Raw genomic sequence first — 7,769 nt, 5'->3', positions numbered from 1 at the left:
AGATGTATAAAGAAAGCTGTAGAAAAGCATATGCCCCCTGCTCCCTGAAATAGGAAGCTCTATTTCTACCAAAGGCAGCAACTGGAAAAGAGATTCAATACTTGATTTGAATGTCGTCATATTGGCTTAAGAATCAGTGACTGGAGACTGACCACTGATCTCTCTACTACACTTTGAAGACTTTAGAGTAATATATGACTCTTCATCTTCTGAGTATCCATAATATCTGGCTCTAAATGAATAAATAATTTGATGAACGAATAAATGAAGAATGAATAGGCAATACTATAAAAATGCTATGGAATTTTTGTTTCTATAGGGTAATTTCCAGTTTCTATTTTGTATTCTCTCAACCTGAAGAGAAATTTTAAGTAGCATGTTAAAAGTAAATGCTAGCTATACGTCCATCGTCTCAACTTCAGATGGAAACTCTATGTGTCACATACCATTATTTTATGTGGGTATACATGAAGTACTAGAGAGACATTTGCCCCAAGAGAAATTTCTTTGATTGTTGAATAACAGCCTTACAAGTATTCAACTATTTGTGTACATTGAAATTAGAGTCAAAGAAGATAATAGTCGTACTTGTAATATTTTAGATTTTTTAGGAGAAGATATTGTTGTATTCCTTAAGTAATTAAAATCCATGAAAAGTAATTTAAAATGAGAGTCACTAACAGAAAGAAAAAATATAATAAAGCTGACAAAATTGAGGCGTGGAAGAGAAGAGGTGGCAGGTTTGAGGTAAACTCCTTTATTTTTCCTAGAGGAGAGCAAGTTGATTTGGTCTAACAATGATAAACCAGCATATAGAGGGTTAGGCCTGTTATTTAGAACTATCATGGGACTAGCAGTGTTACCCTTGGGAATGAGACTAGAGGTGAGGTGAGAGAATTTCAATTTCTATTATACATCCATTGTCATTTGAATGTCCCCTTTCCTCACCAATATATTTTCAACCATTAAACTATTGATAGTTTTTACACAATTTTACTGAGATGCATGCCCCTAGAGGTAGCCAAAAGGTTTTAGCTAATAAACAAAAGGTTTTCATCCATTGATAAAATCTTTGAATAGCATGCAAAGTCATCCATGTTTGGACAAACCTCAGAAAGTTGGCATTCAGCTCCCCTCTCTTTCCGCCTATAAACAGCATAAAACATAAAGGAAGCATCACTGGACACCACACTAGCACAGCTCTTCCTGAAACACATCTTTATTATCATTTTCTCAAGTAATTTTTAAAAGTCTGGTTCTTAATGCAGAATCCTATTAAAGACAAACAAAATGAAGCAAAAGAATTTGACATATTTTACACCCCTTCCCTTAATTCCACTTGCCAAGATCCTCGTTCTTGGGGTCACTTGTTATCATTCTGGATTTATTACTTATCCAATATGATTTTTAAATCAACTGTTATATGTAAAGTTAGGCATTTTGGAGGCTTGAGGGGGTATAGACACTGAAATATATAGTACATAGAATTCCAAGTATGTAAGTTCATTAATATATTTTCTTCAACTTCCAGCTAACAATACCATGACAATTTATTGTGGTTCCAAACAATTCCTCTAAGGAATGAGGACACCAACTTTGAGCTCATTCAATAAACAGGGGTTTAGCATCTAAATGAGAGTCTTTTTCCTGCCAGTTTGTTTCCCTGCCGTCATCACTCTACCTCCTTCAGCAAGTCTTTTTAAGGAATCAGTGACCCATTGATAGGCGCACTCATGGTGTGTGCAGCCCTATTGTTTAACACTGTGAAATTCTGTCTGCCAGACGGTGCCATAGGGAAACGTTGTCACTGGCAGGTGGCTGGTTTGCCTTGATGTTGCAATACCTATTTCTGGCGAAGATGCTTTGCCCTCCTTATTTTGCGATTCCATCTCCCTTACAAAAAGCTGTCTTCCCAAGAGGGTTCCCCCGTGTCATGGACCAGAGTTCATTTCTATCAGGCCTCAGGTTGAGAGCCATCACAAGAGTAATGTCCACACATAAGAAATTGTGATAATTAAACTTTTTTTCTTTGAACAGAATAACTAATTGTAAAAATTGGCAGTCAGCCTGCCATTTGAAAGTGAAGAAAACATCTTGTTTTAACATCTGAGCAGGGATTTTTTTTTGTAATCTGTAAACAATTGGACCATATGTAGTGTGATGGGAAACATGAAGGCTGTGGTAGAACATCACTGAAGGAACCTTGTGTTTAATCACTGTTCTCTGATTCACTGAAATAGAAATTAGCTTTTTAAGTTCTGGGTTTTATCATGAGTTTAAAGAGACAGTTCTTTTTCTTAAAATAGCAGACAACACTGACAGTTTACCAAGTCATTACTGTGAGACAGGCAAAGGAATTCCAATTTTAAAAATGTAAATACTTTTTTAAGACACCTAAACAGGTAACAGATGTAGCCATGGGCTTTTATAGCCTTTGTTTTGGCCCACAATCCACTTCAGTGATATAAAGAATCTCTAAACAATATGGTTCATCTTAGGGGGTAAGTTTTTTCTAAATAAATCCTGTTGTTAAAATTAAGTTAAAAAAAAGATTATCTCTGATTAAAAGTTTTAAAAAATGAAGTGATATCCTGTTCTAATTTTTGCTATGATTACCATATATAGCATCACCAACTTAACTATGATGTTAAAAAAAGTTAACTGTTGGCTTTCAACGCATAACTGTTTAAATCCTTATATTTTATGAATGGTTTTTATATACTATGATTACATTTCTTTATATTCAGTTGATGATACCTAAAGAAAAATAAAATGATCCAGAGAATTTTGAAATCATGACAATAGCAACAATCTGTAACACTGTAGAAAATAAACATGTGTCTGAAGAAAGGAGAGAGCTAGGTTCTCTGCCTGGCTTGCCGTTAGCTAGATTTCAGTTTTTATATGAGTAACTTTGTCTTTCTGTGCCTTAGTGCCCCTCTTCCCAAAAAAATAGATGGTTAGATCAGATCAGTGATTTATAAAGGCAGAGAGGATAGGGTAAATCAGAATCACCTGAAGAACTTTTGCAAAACACTCCTGGGAGAAAAGTCTTCTTTCACTTCCTCTTATCCTAACTTGGCTTCACCCATCACTATGTGCTAAGTCACTCTTGCCATTTCTGAGAACTGTTGACCTATAGTATCACTCAATAATGGTCTACTTAACATTACTGAAGATTTAAAAGCATCTCATTGTTGGAGGTTCTGTATTATATTTTTCACCCTAGACTCAAATGTTTTTGACTTGATAAAGTTTTGACTGCTTTAATCTTTATCTTTTTGTATATCTTATTGGGTCATTTCCCACAGTCAATTTCAATAGGAAGAACATGGGTACTGATGCTTTGCCACACACCCCTCTATGCCTCAACTGGCTTCCAACTTCAGTGTTTTTTGGAAAGCTGTACTCACAGGTCTCAGCCAGCAAGTTGACAAGAGTGTTCCATTTTTCTTCTGTAAAAGTTGTACTTACCTTGTTTTTGTGAAACCAACCTCCGTTTCCAAGGAAACAAGAACAAAAAGGCAGTTGGCAGCTAGCATCTGGGACTTAGAACTCTCACATGTCAATTTCAACTGCTGGCTGCCGGCTTAAACCTAAAAATGTGGAATATTAAAATCACCTTCAGATTTTTAACACACAAAAGAATATCGAATCAATTTTTTCTTAATTTTTAAATAATTGGATTTAGTAGCCAATCATTTAAAATCTTCTTCAAAATAATATAACTAATTAAATGTCTTTTAATTGCTAGAAATAATACAACTCAAGTTTTATTTTAAAACAGTAGGCACACATATATAGCAGAGATTTTTTTTCAATTTTACACCATTTGTTTTTGAAAGTTTCCTCTTTTTACATAAATTATGTTGTGGCTTTCTTCTTATGACTTTCTATATTCCCAATTCCTAACTTCTTTCTTTATTTTTTATTTTTTGCTCTTTTGTCTTTTGTTTTAGCCATTCGGCTTTGTGGTCATTTTATTGTTTTCATAAAGCATTTTAGTGATGAGGCATCTTAAAGATGTAATTCCATAATCTTAGGCCTGTATATCCACATTAATACTATTTGCTTCTTCTGAGTAGTACCTGCTTGCCTCCCATGGCTCTGTCCCTCACAGTTGACCAGTCCTCACAATTATGCAGTCTCCAGGCCTTCTTACTTCATGGCTCCTGGATTCATTTGAGTTTTTAGACTCCTGCTAAAAGACAAATCTAGCTGGAATGCAAGATTTTCATAGGGAAGCAGCAAGAGATGAGGTTTTTTGGGGGTTTTTTTGTTTGTTTTTTTCATGGAAGGCAGAAACTTCTGAAAATACTTTAGGAATTTAGACATTCATAGGAAGTGATTGATTGCCAAGAAAACAGAGTTTCAAATTGATACCTACACTCCATATTGGGTCATATTATTATTATTTTTTCTACGACTTGGTTACCATCTGCCAGTTAAAAATGTAGGCCTTTTAGAATTTCTCTTTTGATTGTTTTGTTATTTTATAGTATACCAGGTCCTCTGAACTCCAGGATGCTTGTGGATGGATATTAGTTGGTAAAAATTTGCAGAATATTATACATGCAGTTATTTTTCAGATCTGCAATGCAGATTCATCCTTTTATTACTTTTTATCAGTAGCCTATTTGTAATGAACTATGGGATAATTTTGTATAACTTCAGAAATTGTCTCCATGCTAGAATTGTGTGAATAAATATGCTTCCTTTTCTACAAAATAGAAATATAGGAGATATGGAGATAACAAAATTAGGAAGGAGCATTATTTATTGTAATTTCTAATTTTTATATCCTGGAATATGTATATTTACAATTCTTTAATTTGTTTTATTGGCACAACATCCTAGAAATTATACTTTTCATTTGCAAATTCAGATAATGTTTAATGTTTTCACTTTTTGGGGGGGGAGGGGTGGGGAACATGGAATTCTCATGTTCAAGATCTCTGGCTATTTTTAGAAATCTAACATTTCATAAGGAGGGAAATAAGCATACTTGCTTACAGACCATAATAAAGGTTATGCAAGCAACACTTTGTAAAGAATAAATATAGAATGTTATGAATGATAACATTAATCCCCTAAGTTTGAGAAATCCCCAAAGTAAGGAAAATTTGCAATCTTTATTCCAAAATTCAGTCAAATTAAACAATAAGACTAATCTCAAATATTATTGTTTTTAGAATATTTTTAGTTTGAAATATAATTCACATACCATAAAATTCACTATTATAAAGAGTACATATCCGTGGTCTTCATATACACACAATGTTGTAAAACGATCACCACTATCTAATTCCAGAACATTCTTGTCACCCTACAAAGAAATTCTATACCTGTTAGTAGCCACTGTTCAATCCCTCCCTCTATTCTCTGACAGTAGCTAACCTACTTTCTTGTCTCTATGAATTTGCTTATTCTGGACATTTCATATAATAGAATCATGTAATATGTAACCTTTTTGTGTTTGACTTCTTCCATGAAGCATGATATTTTCAAGGTTCATCCAAGTTGCAGCATAAATCAGTGCTTTATTCCTTTAACGTTCCATTGCATGAATATAATTACCCAATATATTTATCCATTCATCAGCTGATGGAATTTGTGTTGTTTACATTTTTTGACTATTATGAATCTTGCTGCTGCAAACACCCATGTACAATTTTGCATGAACATGTTTTCAGTTCTCTTGGGTATATACATAGGAAGGGAATAGCTGAATCATGTGGTAATTTCAAAATATTAGTTTAATTGAAATAATACAAATAATTTCTTTATAATGTTGGAAATGGGACCAAAAAAACAGAAGAGTATGCAATTTTACCCACCTACAGTTTTTTTTAAAACCTTATCAACAACAACAAACAGCAAGCAAACACTTAGGTCGAGTTAATTCATTGTTGGCAGAGTGGTATTTCTGTTTGTGTTTTTGTTTTTATTTCTGTAATGAGATTTTAGTAACAAAGGATTTAGTGCAACATATTACTCAGATATTGGTTATATTAATTCCATTTTAAATTTCAAGAAAACATCCAGATGTAGACTCAGAATATCTGGGTAAATTAGATATTCTGTAACCTAATACTCACAATGTATCAATATCTGAGAACAAAGGTTATAATTCATATTCAACATAAGAGAGAAAATCATTTTATTTTAAATAAATAAACTGATGTACAAAGAGTTCAGTAAGAAAATGTCTCTATATTCTCGTAATCATTCTTAACCTACTCAGTTATTGTTGAAATGCTTCAAATGTACTCTTATTTCACTGAAAGAACTACACATGACCTTTGAACAAGAAGGGTTTGAACAAGGGTTTGAACCGTGTGGGTCCATTCATACTTGATCTTTTTTTAATAGTAAATACCACAGTACTACATGATCTGCAGTTGGTTGAATCTGCAGATGTGAATACGAAGAAACCTCAGATAAGGAGGAACCACGTGTATCAGGGAGGGCCAACTATAACTTACAGGCAGGATTTTGACTGTGTGGATGATCGACGCCCATAAGCCCCACATTGTTCAAGGATCAACTGTAGTTTAGCCTAGTTTTTCACTCATTGGCTTATAATAACAACATGTAAGTGAGTTTGGAATTTCAGACTTACCAACCTTTTACTTCGTACTCTTCTCTTTTTATATGTATGCATTTGTGTGTGTGTGTGTGTCTTTTCAAAGTATGAATATATATTTAAAGTGTATATATATACATACTTTATAAAGTACATATACTATATAAAGTATATATTTGGATTTTATAAAGTCTATATATGTGTGTGTATACATATACACACACACGTATGCATGTGTGTGCATGTACTCTGTCTCTCCCCCTCTCTCATTATAATCAGGAAGACTTTATAAAAATGAGCATCTCCATTTTGTAGTGATATTTACCAGTGCTCAGCAATTTACTTCCATTTTTACAAAAAAACTGTCAATAACTTTTTACAAAGAATCTTATTTTAACTTAATTTTCTTTCTTGAAAAAGAATAATAATAAAGTCATATTTGCAAAATTAACCCAATTGGCCTTTTGTTTGTAAAAAACTTTTATTCAAACATTTCCTTTATCATTTATTGAGCATAGCATGTCTAAGTCAAAGAAGTTTAAAATTATAGGCTGGATAAAGCTGCTCTATTTTAAAAACAGAAATAGAAAGGAGGTACATGGACTATCTAATGCTACATCATCCTCTGGGAAATATTGCCCTTTATTAAGAGAACTTCTTTCTCAATGTATTTTATTCCCTTTTCTCCTCCCGATAATGCTCACTTCCCCTCTGTCAACCTCCCCCACAGTCTTTCACTTGCTACTTCCTTTTTAGTTATCCAATTATTTATCAAGGTACTTTTCCATCTAAGTACTTTCATACCTAGTCTGGCTCAGACCACTCAGTGATTCTCATTAAATCAATTCAACTAATATTTATTAAATGCCTACTAGGTTCCTAACTCTGTGAGAAGTTCCTGGATACAGAAAAAAGTAGAGTACTAAGGAAATCCAAAGAAGACATCATTCTTGCCTTAGTGTAAATATGATGTATATACACAAAAAATGAGAGAAAATAAGGATATGAGACAACATGTATTTCTGAAGACAAACAAGATAGATGAACTGGATTAGCAAGAGACAATTTCAGAGAAGAATGAGGATAGCACTGGATAAGTAAACCACACTGGGGTGACTACCTTAATGTGTCTTTAAGTATATCCTGGGAGAGATCTCATTTTATCAAATTTTATGAACTAACA

This window comes from Mesoplodon densirostris, chromosome 3, assembly GCF_025265405.1.
Source record: "Mesoplodon densirostris isolate mMesDen1 chromosome 3, mMesDen1 primary haplotype, whole genome shotgun sequence".
Lineage (NCBI taxonomy): Eukaryota > Metazoa > Chordata > Mammalia > Artiodactyla > Ziphiidae > Mesoplodon > Mesoplodon densirostris.
Note: the sequence above shows the minus strand (reverse complement) of the source record.